At 41.7% G+C, this 15235-nt stretch overlaps 1 protein-coding gene and 18 non-coding genes across 19 annotated transcripts in view; all 19 read left to right on the top strand.

The window, feature by feature from the left end:
- Nucleotides 1-15235, top strand: part of LOC101159213 (dehydrogenase/reductase SDR family member 13) — a 336613-nt gene that overhangs the window by 158912 nt on the left and 162466 nt on the right. The window lies entirely within an intron of this gene.
- Nucleotides 765-837, top strand: trnav-cac (transfer RNA valine (anticodon CAC)). The gene has a single exon. It is a non-coding gene; the product is annotated as a tRNA-Val (tRNA).
- Nucleotides 1961-2034, top strand: trnav-cac (transfer RNA valine (anticodon CAC)). The gene has a single exon. It is a non-coding gene; the product is annotated as a tRNA-Val (tRNA).
- trnav-aac (transfer RNA valine (anticodon AAC)) lies at nucleotides 2404-2476 on the top strand. The gene has a single exon. It is a non-coding gene; the product is annotated as a tRNA-Val (tRNA).
- On the top strand, nucleotides 4371-4443 carry trnav-cac (transfer RNA valine (anticodon CAC)). Its single transcript has one exon. It is a non-coding gene; the product is annotated as a tRNA-Val (tRNA).
- Nucleotides 4813-4885, top strand: trnav-aac (transfer RNA valine (anticodon AAC)). Its single transcript has one exon. It is a non-coding gene; the product is annotated as a tRNA-Val (tRNA).
- On the top strand, nucleotides 5001-5075 carry trnai-aau (transfer RNA isoleucine (anticodon AAU)). Its single transcript has one exon. It is a non-coding gene; the product is annotated as a tRNA-Ile (tRNA).
- Nucleotides 6017-6089, top strand: trnav-aac (transfer RNA valine (anticodon AAC)). Its single transcript has one exon. It is a non-coding gene; the product is annotated as a tRNA-Val (tRNA).
- trnav-cac (transfer RNA valine (anticodon CAC)) lies at nucleotides 6780-6852 on the top strand. Its single transcript has one exon. It is a non-coding gene; the product is annotated as a tRNA-Val (tRNA).
- On the top strand, nucleotides 7222-7294 carry trnav-aac (transfer RNA valine (anticodon AAC)). The gene has a single exon. It is a non-coding gene; the product is annotated as a tRNA-Val (tRNA).
- trnav-cac (transfer RNA valine (anticodon CAC)) lies at nucleotides 7985-8057 on the top strand. Its single transcript has one exon. It is a non-coding gene; the product is annotated as a tRNA-Val (tRNA).
- On the top strand, nucleotides 9169-9241 carry trnav-cac (transfer RNA valine (anticodon CAC)). The gene has a single exon. It is a non-coding gene; the product is annotated as a tRNA-Val (tRNA).
- Nucleotides 9611-9683, top strand: trnav-aac (transfer RNA valine (anticodon AAC)). Its single transcript has one exon. It is a non-coding gene; the product is annotated as a tRNA-Val (tRNA).
- Nucleotides 10374-10446, top strand: trnav-cac (transfer RNA valine (anticodon CAC)). Its single transcript has one exon. It is a non-coding gene; the product is annotated as a tRNA-Val (tRNA).
- Nucleotides 10816-10888, top strand: trnav-aac (transfer RNA valine (anticodon AAC)). Its single transcript has one exon. It is a non-coding gene; the product is annotated as a tRNA-Val (tRNA).
- Nucleotides 11579-11651, top strand: trnav-cac (transfer RNA valine (anticodon CAC)). Its single transcript has one exon. It is a non-coding gene; the product is annotated as a tRNA-Val (tRNA).
- On the top strand, nucleotides 12784-12856 carry trnav-cac (transfer RNA valine (anticodon CAC)). The gene has a single exon. It is a non-coding gene; the product is annotated as a tRNA-Val (tRNA).
- On the top strand, nucleotides 13980-14053 carry trnav-cac (transfer RNA valine (anticodon CAC)). The gene has a single exon. It is a non-coding gene; the product is annotated as a tRNA-Val (tRNA).
- On the top strand, nucleotides 14423-14495 carry trnav-aac (transfer RNA valine (anticodon AAC)). The gene has a single exon. It is a non-coding gene; the product is annotated as a tRNA-Val (tRNA).

The raw sequence follows: 15235 nt of genomic DNA, 5'->3' as shown, positions 1-15235 counted from the left end.
AGTTTCTGTAGTGTAGTGGTTATCACGTTCGCCTAACACGCGAAAGGTCCCCAGCTCGAAACTGTGCATAAACATGTGTTTACTTCTTAAATTGGAGACGTCTGGAGATATGACAGTTTCCTAAAGTTGCTTTTGGAACAGAACTTATTTGCTGATCATGTCTCTAACGACAAGCAAACATGCTGTGAAAGGCCAGTTAGCTCAGATGGTTTAGAGCGAGGTGCTAATAACGCCAAGGTCATGGGTTCAATCCCCATACTGGCCAAAGGCATTCTCCACTGGTAGCTAGCACATGTGCAAATGCCAAACTTGTACCTTCATGCTGTCACCAGTGCATAATTGCTTTAAAAAGCTTGGAGTGGCACAGGGTCAACAGATTCCATGACAATATCCATTTCTCTGTCTATTCCACAAGCACTTTCCCCAAATTCTTAGACTCAAAGAGGAAATACAACATTTGGTTCCAAGGAGTAATCCTGTGGGTCTTATCTTTACTAGGCTAGAATTACAAGCATCAAACACATATGGTAGTATCACCATCTACCAATGCGTTCTTCATCTAATTGCTGGAGAACGATACAAATTTCTGGGGGACCCGAACACCTTCATTCAGCCTCTTATACATCTTGTAAAACAACTTGTTAGTGTACAAGATCACACAGGTTTCGGAGCGTCCGCAATTGTTGTTTTACGCACATACCTTGGCCCTTCTTTTCTCTAAAGTCATCAACAAGGTGTGTTATTTTAAAGTATGAACCACTAAGGTTTCTGTAGTGTAGTGGTTATCACGTTCGCCTCACACGCGAAAGGTCCCCAGCTCGAAACTGGGCAGAAACATTCATTTGATGAAAAGAAATACAGACAAACCATTTGTAGACCAGACAATAAACACAGCGCTACAGCATTTCTTTGCTCATGATGTACCTTCCACTAATCAAGTCACAACATGCCGTGGTCTGACATTGCTTATACAAAACTGAGTGAAGAAAGTATTGTCCATTTATTTCAAGCTACAAATCATGCATATGGAAGACTTTCCTCATCTCAAGGCAATAGAACCGGGCTCACATTCCCAAGATAAATCATTGGAACCTCATGTTGAATTGAAATGGATAAAGAATTTAACTCCAAATTTTGGCTTTCACGCAATGTTTCTTCCTCATATTCTCTTACCTGATCCAAAAAGTAAGTCCAGCAACATGAAAGGTTTCTGTAGTCTAGTGGTTATCACGTTCGCTTAACACGCGAAAGGTCCCCAGCTCTAAACTGGGCAGAAGCATGTGTTTACTTCTTAAATTGGAGACGTCTGGAGATATGACAGTTTTGTAGGGTTGCTTTTGGAACAGAACTTATTTGCTGATCATGTCTCTAACGACAAGCAAACATGCTGTGAAAGGCCAGTTAGCTCAGATGGTTTAGAGCGTGGTGCTAATAACGCCAAGGTCGTGGGTTCAATCCCCAAACTGGCCAAAGGCATTCTCCACTGGTAGCTAGCAAATGCCAAACTTGTACCTTCATGCTGTCACCATTGCATAATTGCTCTGAAAAGCTTGGAGTGGCACAGGGTCAACAGATTCCATGACAATATCCATTTCTCTGTCTATTCCACAAGCACTTTCCCCAAGTTCTTAGACTCAAAGAGGAAATACAACATTTGGTTCAAAGGTGTAATCCTGTGGGTCTCATCTTTACTGGGCTAGAATTACAAGCATCAAACACATATGGTAGTATCACCATCTACCAATGCGTTCTTCATTTAATTGCTGGAGAATGATACAAATTTCTGGGGGACCTGAACACCTTCATTCAGCCTCTCAGACATCTTGTAAAACAACTTGTTAGTGTACAAGATCACACAGGTTTCGGAGCGTCCGCAATTGTTGTTTTACGCACATACCTTGGCCCTTCTTTTCTCTAAAGTCATCAACAAGGTGTGTTATTTTAAAGTATCAACCACTAAGCTTTCTGTAGTGTAGTGGTTATCACGTTCGCCTCACACGCGAAAGGTCCCCAGCTCGATACTGGGCAGAAACATTCATTTGATGAAAAGAAATAAAGCCGAACCATTTGGAGACCAGACAATAAACACAGTGCTACAGCATTTCTTTGCTCATGATATACCTTCCACTAATCAAGTCACAACATGCCGTGGTCTGACATTGCTTATTCAAAACTGAGTGAAGAAAGTATTGTCCATTTATTTCAAGCTACAAATCATGCATATGGAAGAAAATCCTCATCTCAAGGCAATAGCACCGGGCTCACATTCCCAAGAAAAAGCATTGGATCCTCATGATGAACTGAAAAGGATGAAGAATTTAACTCCAAATTTTGGCTTTCACGCAATGTTTCTTCCTCATATTCTCTTACCTGATCCAAAAAGTGAGTCCAGCAAAATGAAAGGTTTCTGTAGTGTAGTGGTTATCACGTTCGCCTAACACGCGCAAGGTCCCCAGCTCGAAACTGGGCAGAAACATGTGTTTACTTCTTAAATTGGAAACGTCTGGAGATATGACATTTTCGTAGCGTTGCTGTTGGAACGGAACTTAATGCTGATCATGTCTCTAACGACAAGCAAACATGCTGTGAAAGGCCAGTTAGCTCAGATGGTTTAGAGCGTGGTGATAATAACGCCAAGGTCGTGGGTTCAATCCCCATACTGGCCAAAGGCATTCTCCACTGGTAGCTAGCACATGTGCAAATGCCAAACTTGTACCTTCATGCTGTCACCATTGCATAATTGCTTTGAAAAGCTTGGAGTGGCACAGGGTCAACAGATTCCATGACAATATCCATTTCTCTGTCTATTCCACAAGCACTTTCCCCAAATTCTTTGACTCAAAGAGGAAATACAACATTTGGTTCCAAGGTGTAATCCTGTGGGTCTAATCTTTACTGGGCTAGAATTACAAGCATCAAACACATATGGTAGTATCACCATCTACCAATGCGTTCTTCATCTAATTGCTGGAGAATGATACAAATTTCTGGGGGACCTGATCACCTTCATTCAGCCTCTCAGACATCTTGTAAAACAACTTGTTAGTGTACAAGATCACACAGGTTTCGGAGCGTCCGCAATTGTTGTTTTACGCACATACCTTGGCCCTTCTTTTCTCTAAAGTCATCAACAAGGTGTGTTATTTTAAAGCATCAACCACTAAGGTTTCCGTGGTGTAGTGGTTATCACGTTCGCCTCACACGCGAAAGGTCCCCAGCTCTAAACTGGGCAGAAACATTCATTTGATGAAAAGAAAAAAAGACGAACCATTTGGAGACCAGACAATAAACACAGCGCTACAGCATTTCTTTGCTCATGATGTACCTTCCACTAATCAAGTCACAACATGCCGTGGTCTGACATTGCTTAAACAAAACTGAGTGAAGAAAGTATTGTCCATTTATTTCAAGCTACAAATCATGCATATGGAAGACTTTCCTCATCTCAAGGCAATAGAACCGGGCTCACATTCCCAAGATAAATCATTGGAACCTCATGTTGAATTAAAATGGATAAAGAATTTAACTCCAAATTTTGGCTTTCACGCAATGTTTCTTCCTCATATTCTCTTACCTGATCCAAAAAGTAAGTCCAGCAACATGAAAGGTTTCTGTAGTCTAGTGGTTATCACGTTCGCTTAACACGCGAAAGGTCCCCAGCTCTAAACTGGGCAGAAGCATTTGTTTACTTCTTAAATTGGAGACGTCTGGAGATATGACAGTTTTGTAGGGTTGCTTTTGGAACAGAACTTATTTGCTGATCATGTCTCTAACGACAAGCAAACATGCTGTGAAAGGCCAGTTAGCTCAGATGGTTTAGAGCGTGGTGATAATAACGCCAAGGTCGTGGGTTCAATCCCCATACTGGCCAAATGCATTCTCCACTGGTAGCTAGCACATGTGCAAATGCCAAACTTGTACCTTCATGCTGTCACCAGTGCATAATTGCTTTAAAAAGCTTGGAGTGGCACAGGGTCAACAGATTCCATGACAATATCCATTTCTCTGTCTATTCCACAAGCACTTTCCCCAAGTTCTTAGACTCAAAGAGGAAATACAACATTTGGTTCCAAGGTGTAATCCTGTGGGTCTCATCTTTACTGGGCTAGAATTACAAGCATCAAACACATATGGTAGTATCACCATCTACCAATGCGTTCTTCATCTAATTGCTGGAGAATGATACAAATTTCTGGGGGACCTGAACACCTTCATTCAGCCTCTCATACATCTTGTAAAACAACTTGTTAGTGTACAAGATCACACAGGTTTCGGAGCGTCCGCAATTGTTGTTTTACGCACATACCTTGGCCCTTCTTTTCTCTAAAGTCATCAACAAGGTGTGTTATTTTAAAGTATCAACCACTAAGGTTTCTGTAGTGTAGTGGTTATCACGTTCGCCTCACACGCGAAAGGTCCCCAGCTCGAAACTGGGCAGAGACATTCATTTGATGAAAAGAAATAAAGCCGAACCATTTGGAGACCAGACAATAAACACAGCGCTACAGCATTTCTTTGCTCATGATATACCTTCCACTAATCAAGTCACAACATGCCGTGGTCTGACATTGCTTATTCAAAACTGAGTGAAGAAAGTATTGTCCATTTATTTCAAGCTACAAATCATGCATATGGAAGAAAATCCTCATCTCAAGGCAATAGCACCGGGCTCACATTCCCAAGAAAAAGCATTGGATCCTCATGATGAACTGAAAAGGATGAAGAATTTAACTCCAAATTTTGGCTTTCACGCAATGTTTCTTCCTCATATTCTCTTACCTGATCCAAAAAGTGAGTCCAGCAAAATGAAAGGTTTCTGTAGTGTAGTGGTTATCACGTTCGCCTAACACGCGCAAGGTCCCCAGCTCGAAACTGGGCAGAAACATGTGTTTACTTCTTAAATTGGAAACGTCTGGAGATATGACAGTTTCGTAGCGTTGCTGTTGGAACGGAACTTAATGCTGATCATGTCTCTAACGACAAGCAAACATGCTGTGAAAGGCCAGTTAGCTCAGATGGTTGAGAGCGTGGTGCTAATAACGCCAAGGTCATGGGTTCAATCCCCATACTGGCCAAAGGCATTCTCCACTGGTAGCTAGCACATGTGCAAATGCCAAACTTGTACCTTCATGCTGTCACCATTGCATAATTGCTTTGAAAAGCTGGGAGTGGCACAGGGTCAACAGATTCCATGACAATATCCATTTCTCTGTCTATTCCACAAGCACTTTCCCCAAATTCTTTGACTCAAAGAGGAAATACAACATTTGGTTCAAAGGTGTAATCCTGTGGGTCTCATCTTTACTGGGCTAGAATTACAAGCATCAAACACATATGGTAGTATCACCATCTACCAATGCGTTCTTCATCTAATTGCTGGAGAATGATACACATTTCTGGGGAACCTGAACACCTTCATTCAGCCTCTCAGACATCTTGTAAAACAACTTGTTAGTGTACAAGATCACACAGGTTTCGGAGCGTCCGCAATTGTTGTTTTACGCACATACCTTGGCCCTTCTTTTCTCTAAAGTCATCAACAAGGTGTATTATTTTAAAGTATCAACCACTAAGGATTCTGTAGTGTAGTGGTTATCACGTTCGCCTCACACGCGAAAGGTCCCCAGCTCGAAACTGGGCAGAAACATTCATTTGATGAAAAGAAATAAAGCCGAACCATTTAGAGACCAGACAATAAACACAGCGCTACAGCATTTCTTTGCTAATGATATACCTTCCACTAATCAAGTCACAACATGCCGTGGTCTGACATTGCTTATTCAAAACTGAGTGAAGAAAGTATTGTCCATTTATTTCAAGCTACAAATCATGCATATGGAAGAAAATCCTCATCTCAAGGCAATAGCACCGGGCTCACATTCCCAAGAAAAAGCATTGGATCCTCATGATGAACTGAAAAGGATGAAGAATTTAACTCCAAATTTTGGCTTTCACGCAATGTTTCTTCCTCATATTCTCTTACCTGATCCAAAAAGTGAGTCCAGCAAAATGAAAGGTTTCTGTAGTGTAGTGGTTATCACGTTCGCCTAACACGCGCAAGGTCCCCAGCTCGAAACTGGGCAGAAACATGTGTTTACTTCTTAAATTGGAAACGTCTGGAGATATGACAGTTTCGTAGCGTTGCTGTTGGAACGGAACTTATTTGCTGATCATGTCTCTAACGACAAGCAAACATGCTGTGAAAGGCCAGTTAGCTCAGATGGTTTAGAGCGTGGTGATAATAACGCCAAGGTTGTGGGTTCAATCCCCATACTGGCCAAAGGCATTCTCCACTGGTAGCTAGCACATGTGCAAATGCCAAACTTGTACCTTCATGCTGTCACCATTGCATAATTGCTTTGAAAAGTTTGGAGTGGCACAGGGTCAACAGATTCCATGACAATATCCATTTCTCTGTCTATTCCACAAGCACTTTCCCCAAATTCTTTGACTCAAAGAGGAAATACAACATTTGGTTCCAAGGTGTAATCCTGTGGGTCTAATCTTTACTGGGCTAGAATTACAAGCATCAAACACATATGGTAGTATCACCATCTACCAATGCGTTCTTCATCTAATTGCTGGAGAATGATACAAATTTCTGGGGGACCTGAACACCTTCATTCAGCCTCTCAGACATCTTGTAAAACAACTTGTTAGTGTACAAGATCACACAGGTTTCGGAGCGTCCGCAATTGTTGTTTTACGCACATACCTTGGCCCTTCTTTTCTCAAAAGTCATCAACAAGGTGTGTTATTTTAAAGTATCAACCACTAAGGTTTCTGTAGTGTAGTGGTTATCACGTTCGCCTCACACGCGAAAGGTCCCCAGCTCGAAACTGGGCAGAAACATTCATTTGATGAAAAGAAATAAAGCCGAACCATTTGGAGACCAGACAATAAACACAGCGCTACAGCATTTCTTTGCTCATGATATACCTTCCACTAATCAAGTCACAACATGCCGTGGTCTGACATTGCTTATTCAAAACTGAGTGAAGAAAGTATTGTCCATTTATTTCAAGCTACAAATCATGCATATGGAAGAAAATCCTCATCTCAAGGCAATAGCACCGGGCTCACATTCCCAAGAAAAAGCATTGGATCCTCATGATGAACTGAAAAGGATGAAGAATTTAACTCCAAATTTTGGCTTTCACGCAATGTTTCTTCCTCATATTCTCTTACCTGATCCAAAAAGTGAGTCCAGCAAAATGAAAGGTTTCTGTAGTGTAGTGGTTATCACGTTCGCCTAACACGCGCAAGGTCCCCAGCTCGAAACTGGGCAGAAACATGTGTTTACTTCTTAAATTGGAGACGTCTGGAGATATGACAGTTTCGTAGCGTTGCTGTTGGAACAGAACTTATTTGCTGATCATGTCTCTAACGACAAGCAAACATGCTGTGAAAGGCCAGTTAGCTCAGATGGTTTAGAGCGTGGTGCTAATAACGCCAAGGTCGTGGGTTCAATCCCCATACTGGCCAAAGGCATTCTCCACTGGTAGCTAGCACATGTGCAAATGCCAAACTCATACCTTTATGCTGTCACCAGTGCATATTTGCTTTAAAAAGCTTGGAGTGGCACAGGGTCAACAGATTCCATGACAATATCCATTTCTCTGTCTATTCCACAAGCACTTTCCCCAAATTCTTAGACTCAAAGAGGAAATACAACATTTGGTTCCAAGGAGTAATCCTGTGGGTCTTATCTTTACTGGGCTAGAATTACAAGCATCAAACACATATGATAGTATCACCATCTACCAATGCGTTCTTCATCTAATTGCTGGAGAATGATACAAATTTCTGGGGGACCTGAACACCTTCATTCAGCCTCTCATACATCTTGTAAAACAACTTGTTAGTGTACAAGATCACACAGGTTTCGGAGCGTCCGCAATTGTTGTTTTACGCACATACCTTGGCCCTTCTTTTCTCTAAAGTCATCAACAAGGTGTGTTATTTTAAAGTATCAACCACTAAGGTTTCTGTAGTGTAGTGGTTATCACGTTCGCCTCACACGCGAAAGGTCCCCAGCTCGAAACTGGGCAGAAACATTCATTTGATGAAAAGAAATAAAGCCGAACCATTTGGAGACCAGACAATAAACACAGCGCTACAGCATTTCTTTGCTCATGATATACCTTCCACTAATCAAGTCACAACATGCCGTGGTCTGACATTGCTTACTCAAAACTGAGTGAAGAAAGTATTGTCCATTTATTTCAAGCTACAAATCATGCATATGGAAGAAAATCCTCATCTCAAGGCAATAGCACCGGGCTCACATTCCCAAGAAAAAGCATTGGATCCTCATGATGGACTGAAAAGGATGAAGAATTTAACTCCAAATTTTGGCTTTCACGCAATGTTTCTTCCTCATATTCTCTTACCTGATCCAAAAAGTGAGTCCAGCAAAATGAAAGGTTTCTGTAGTGTAGTGGTTATCACGTTCGCCTAACCCAGCTCGAAACTGGGCAGAAGCATGTGTTTACTTCTTAAATTGGAGACGTCTGGAGATATGACAGTTTTGTAGGTTTGCTTTTGGAACGGAACTTATTTGCTGATCATGTCTCTAACGACAAGCAAACATGCTGTGAAAGGCCAGTTTGCTCAGATGGTTTAGAGCGTGGTGCTAATAACGCCAAGGTCGTGGGTTCAATCCCCAAACTGGCCAAAGGCATTCTCCACTGGTAGCTAGCAAATGCCAAACTTGTACCTTCATGCTGTCACCATTGCATAATTGCTCTGAAAAGCTTGGAGTGGCACAGGGTCAACAGATTCCATGACAATATCCATTTCTCTGTCTATTCCACAAGCACTTTCCCCAAGTTCTTAGACTCAAAGAGGAAATACAACATTTGGTTCAAAGGTGTAATCCTGTGGGTCTCATCTTTACTGGGCTAGAATTACAAGCATCAAACACATATGGTAGTATCACCATCTACCAATGCGTTCTTCATTTAATTGCTGGAGAATGATACAAATTTCTGGGGGACCTGAACACCTTCATTCAGCCTCTCATACATCTTGTAAAACAACTTGTTAGTGTACAAGATCACACAGGTTTCGGAGCGTCCGCAATTGTTGTTTTACGCACATACCTTGGCCCTTCTTTTCTCTAAAGTCATCAACAAGGTGTGTTATTTTAAAGTATCAACCACTAAGGATTCTGTAGTGTAGTGGTTATCACGTTCGCCTCACACGCGAAAGGTCCCCAGCTCGAAACTGGGCAGAAACATTCATTTGATGAAAAGAAATAAAGCCGAACCATTTAGAGACCAGACAATAAACACAGCGCTACAGCATTTCTTTGCTAATGATATACCTTCCACTAATCAAGTCACAACATGCCGTGGTCTGACATTGCTTATTCAAAACTGAGTGAAGAAAGTATTGTCCATTTATTTCAAGCTACAAATCATGCATATGGAAGAAAATCCTCATCTCAAGGCAATAGCACCGGGCTCACATTCCCAAGAAAAAGCATTGGATCCTCATGATGAACTGAAAAGGATGAAGAATTTAACTCCAAATTTTGGCTTTCACGCAATGTTTCTTCCTCATATTCTCTTACCTGATCCAAAAAGTGAGTCCAGCAAAATGAAAGGTTTCTGTAGTGTAGTGGTTATCACGTTCGCCTAACACGCGCAAGGTCCCCAGCTCGAAACTGGGCAGAAACATGTGTTTACTTCTTAAATTGGAAACGTCTGGAGATATGACAGTTTCGTAGCGTTGCTGTTGGAACGGAACTTAATGCTGATCATGTCTCTAACGACAAGCAAACATGCTGTGAAAGGCCAGTTAGCTCAGATGGTTGAGAGCGTGGTGCTAATAACGCCAAGGTCGTGGGTTCAATCCCCATACTGGCCAAAGGCATTCTCCACTGGTAGCTAGCACATGTGCAAATGCCAAACTTGTACCTTCATGCTGTCACCATTGCATAATTGCTTTGAAAAGCTGGGAGTGGCACAGGGTCAACAGATTCCATGACAATATCCATTTCTCTGTCTATTCCACAAGCACTTTCCCCAAATTCTTTGACTCAAAGAGGAAATACAACATTTGGTTCAAAGGTGTAATCCTGTGGGTCTCATCTTTACTGGGCTAGAATTACAAGCATCAAACACATATGGTAGTATCACCATCTACCAATGCGTTCTTCATCTAATTGCTGGAGAATGATACACATTTCTGGGGGACCTGAACACCTTCATTCAGCCTCTCAGACATCTTGTAAAACAACTTGTTAGTGTACAAGATCACACAGGTTTCGGAGCGTCCGCAATTGTTGTTTTACGCACATACCTTGGCCCCTTCTTTTCTCTAAAGTCATCAACAAGGTGTGTTATTTTAAAGTATCAACCACTAAGGTTTCTGTAGTGTAGTGGTTATCACGTTCGCCTCACACGCGAAAGGTCCCCAGCTCGAGACTGGGCAGAAACATTCATTTGATGAAAAGAAAAAAAGCCGAACCATTTGGAGACCAGACAATAAACACAGCGCTACAGCATTTCTTTGCTCATGATATACCTTCCACTAATCAAGTCACAACATGCCGTGGTCTGACATTGCTTATTCAAAACTGAGTGAAGAAAGTATTGTCCATTTATTTCAAGCTACAAATCATGCATATGGAAGAAAATCCTCATCTCAAGGCAATAGCACCGGGCTCACATTCCCAAGAAAAAGCATTGGATCCTCATGATGAACTGAAAAGGATGAAGAATTTAACTCCAAATTTTGGCTTTCACGCAATGTTTCTTCCTCATATTCTCTTACCTGATCCAAAAAGTGAGTCCAGCAAAATGATAGGTTTCTGTAGTGTAGTGGTTATCACGTTCGCCTAACACGCGCAAGGTCCCCAGCTCGAAACTGGGCAGAAACATGTGTTTACTTCTTAAATTGGAGACGTCTGGAGATATGACAGTTTCGTAGCGTTGCTGTTGGAACGGAACTTATTTGCTGATCATGTCTCTAACGACAAGCAAACATGCTGTGAAAGGCCAGTTAGCTCAGATGGTTTAGAGCGTGGTGATAATAACGCCAAGGTTGTGGGTTCAATCCCCATACTGGCCAAAGGCATTCTCCACTGGTAGCTAGCACATGTGCAAATGCCAAACTTGTACCTTCATGCTGTCACCATTGCATAATTGCTTTGAAAAGTTTGGAGTGGCACAGGGTCAACAGATTCCATGACAATATCCATTTCTCTGTCTATTCCACAAGCACTTTCCCCAAATTCTTTGACTCAAAGAGGAAATACAACATTTGGTTCCAAGGTGTAATCCTGTGGGTCTAATCTTTACTGGGCTAGAATTACAAGCATCAAACACATATGGTAGTATCACCATCTACCAATGCGTTCTTCATCTAATTGCTGGAGAATGATACAAATTTCTGGGGGACCTGAACACCTTCATTCAGCCTCTCAGACATCTTGTAAAACAACTTGTTAGTGTACAAGATCACACAGGTTTCGGAGCGTCCGCAATTGTTGTTTTACGCACATACCTTGGCCCTTCTTTTCTCTAAAGTCATCAACAAGGTGTGTTATTTTAAAGTATCAACCACTAAGGTTTCTGTAGTGTAGTGGTTATCACGTTCGCCTCACACGCGAAAGGTCCCCAGCTCGAAACTGGGCAGAAACATTCATTTGATGAAAAGAAATAAAGCCGAACCATTTGGAGACCAGACAATAAACACAGCGCTACAGCATTTCTTTGCTCATGATATACCTTCCACTAATCAAGTCACAACATGCCGTGGTCTGACATTGCTTATTCAAAACTGAGTGAAGAAAGTATTGTCCATTTATTTCAAGCTACAAATCATGCATATGGAAGAAAATCCTCATCTCAAGGCAATAGCACCGGGCTCACATTCCCAAGAAAAAGCATTGGATCCTCATGATGAACTGAAAAGGATGAAGAATTTAACTCCAAATTTTGGCTTTCACGCAATGTTTCTTCCTCATATTCTCTTACCTGATCCAAAAAGTGAGTCCAGCGAAATGAAAAGTTTCTGTAGTGTAGTGGTTATCACGTTCGCCTAACACGCGAAAGGTCCCCAGCTCGAAACTGTGCATAAACATGTGTTTACTTCTTAAATTGGAGACGTCTGGAGATATGACAGTTTCCTAAAGTTGCTTTTGGAACAGAACTTATTTGCTGATCATGTCTCTAACGACAAGCAAACATGCTGTGAAAGGCCAGTTAGCTCAGATGGTTTAGAGCGAGGTGCTAATAACGCCAAGGTCATGGGTTCAATCCCCATACTGGCCAAAGGCATTCTCCACTGGTAGCTAGCACATGTGCAAATGCCAAACTTGTACCTTCATGCTGTCACCAGTGCATAATTGCTTTAAAAAGCTTGGAGTGGCACAGGGTCAACAGATTCCATGACAATATCCATTTCTCTGTCTATTCCACAAGCACTTTCCCCAAATTCTTAGACTCAAAGAGGAAATACAACATTTGGTTCCAAGGAGTAATCCTGTGGGTCTTATCTTTACTAGGCTAGAATTACAAGCATCAAACACATATGGTAGTATCACCATCTACCAATGCGTTCTTCATCTAATTGCTGGAGAACGATACAAATTTCTGGGGGACCCGAACACCTTCATTCAGCCTCTTATACATCTTGTAAAACAACTTGTTAGTGTACAAGATCACACAGGTTTCGGAGCGTCCGCAATTGTTGTTTTACGCACATACCTTGGCCCTTCTTTTCTCTAAAGTCATCAACAAGGTGTGTTATTTTAAAGTATGAACCACTAAGGTTTCTGTAGTGTAGTGGTTATCACGTTCGCCTCACACGCGAAAGGTCCCCAGCTCGAAACTGGGCAGAAACATTCATTTGATGAAAAGAAATACAGACAAACCATTTGTAGACCAGACAATAAACACAGCGCTACAGCATTTCTTTGCTCATGATGTACCTTCCACTAATCAAGTCACAACATGCCGTGGTCTGACATTGCTTATACAAAACTGAGTGAAGAAAGTATTGTCCATTTATTTCAAGCTACAAATCATGCATATGGAAGACTTTCCTCATCTCAAGGCAATAGAACCGGGCTCACATTCCCAAGATAAATCATTGGAACCTCATGTTGAATTGAAATGGATAAAGAATTTAACTCCAAATTTTGGCTTTCACGCAATGTTTCTTCCTCATATTCTCTTACCTGATCCAAAAAGTAAGTCCAGCAACATGAAAGGTTTCTGTAGTCTAGTGGTTATCACGTTCGCTTAACACGCGAAAGGTCCCCAGCTCTAAACTGGGCAGAAGCATGTGTTTACTTCTTAAATTGGAGACGTCTGGAGATATGACAGTTTTGTAGGGTTGCTTTTGGAACAGAACTTATTTGCTGATCATGTCTCTAACGACAAGCAAACATGCTGTGAAAGGCCAGTTAGCTCAGATGGTTTAGAGCGTGGTGCTAATAACGCCAAGGTCGTGGGTTCAATCCCCAAACTGGCCAAAGGCATTCTCCACTGGTAGCTAGCAAATGCCAAACTTGTACCTTCATGCTGTCACCATTGCATAATTGCTCTGAAAAGCTTGGAGTGGCACAGGGTCAACAGATTCCATGACAATATCCATTTCTCTGTCTATTCCACAAGCACTTTCCCCAAGTTCTTAGACTCAAAGAGGAAATACAACATTTGGTTCAAAGGTGTAATCCTGTGGGTCTCATCTTTACTGGGCTAGAATTACAAGCATCAAACACATATGGTAGTATCACCATCTACCAATGCGTTCTTCATTTAATTGCTGGAGAATGATACAAATTTCTGGGGGACCTGAACACCTTCATTCAGCCTCTCAGACATCTTGTAAAACAACTTGTTAGTGTACAAGATCACACAGGTTTCGGAGCGTCCGCAATTGTTGTTTTACGCACATACCTTGGCCCTTCTTTTCTCTAAAGTCATCAACAAGGTGTGTTATTTTAAAGTATCAACCACTAAGCTTTCTGTAGTGTAGTGGTTATCACGTTCGCCTCACACGCGAAAGGTCCCCAGCTCGATACTGGGCAGAAACATTCATTTGATGAAAAGAAATAAAGCCGAACCATTTGGAGACCAGACAATAAACACAGCGCTACAGCATTTCTTTGCTCATGATATACCTTCCACTAATCAAGTCACAACATGCCGTGGTCTGACATTGCTTATTCAAAACTGAGTGAAGAAAGTATTGTCCATTTATTTCAAGCTACAAATCATGCATATGGAAGAAAATCCTCATCTCAAGGCAATAGCACCGGGCTCACATTCCCAAGAAAAAGCATTGGATCCTCATGATGAACTGAAAAGGATGAAGAATTTAACTCCAAATTTTGGCTTTCACGCAATGTTTCTTCCTCATATTCTCTTACCTGATCCAAAAAGTGAGTCCAGCAAAATGAAAGGTTTCTGTAGTGTAGTGGTTATCACGTTCGCCTAACACGCGCAAGGTCCCCAGCTCGAAACTGGGCAGAAACATGTGTTTACTTCTTAAATTGGAAACGTCTGGAGATATGACATTTTCGTAGCGTTGCTGTTGGAACGGAACTTAATGCTGATCATGTCTCTAACGACAAGCAAACATGCTGTGAAAGGCCAGTTAGCTCAGATGGTTTAGAGCGTGGTGATAATAACGCCAAGGTCGTGGGTTCAATCCCCATACTGGCCAAAGGCATTCTCCACTGGTAGCTAGCACATGTGCAAATGCCAAACTTGTACCTTCATGCTGTCACCATTGCATAATTGCTTTGAAAAGCTTGGAGTGGCACAGGGTCAACAGATTCCATGACAATATCCATTTCTCTGTCTATTCCACAAGCACTTTCCCCAAATTCTTTGACTCAAAGAGGAAATACAACATTTGGTTCCAAGGTGTAATCCTGTGGGTCTAATCTTTACTGGGCTAGAATTACAAGCATCAAACACATATGGTAGTATCACCATCTACCAATGCGTTCTTCATCTAATTGCTGGAGAATGATACAAATTTCTGGGGGACCTGATCACCTTCATTCAGCCTCTCAGACATCTTGTAAAACAACTTGTTAGTGTACAAGATCACACAGGTTTCGGAGCGTCCGCAATTGTTGTTTTACGCACATACCTTGGCCCTTCTTTTCTCTAAAGTCATCAACAAGGTGTGTTATTTTAAAGTATCAACCACTAAGGTTTCCGTGGTGTAGTGGTTATCACGTTCGCCTCACACGCGAAAGGTCCCC

The sequence above is a fragment of the Oryzias latipes genome, chromosome 13, assembly GCF_053564925.1.
Source record: "Oryzias latipes strain Hd-rR chromosome 13, Olatipes_Hd-rR_3.1".
In the NCBI taxonomy this organism is placed as follows: Eukaryota; Metazoa; Chordata; class Actinopteri; order Beloniformes; family Adrianichthyidae; genus Oryzias; species Oryzias latipes.
The sequence above is the reverse complement of the archived record's forward strand: the minus strand, read 5'-3'. Positions and strand labels throughout refer to the sequence as shown.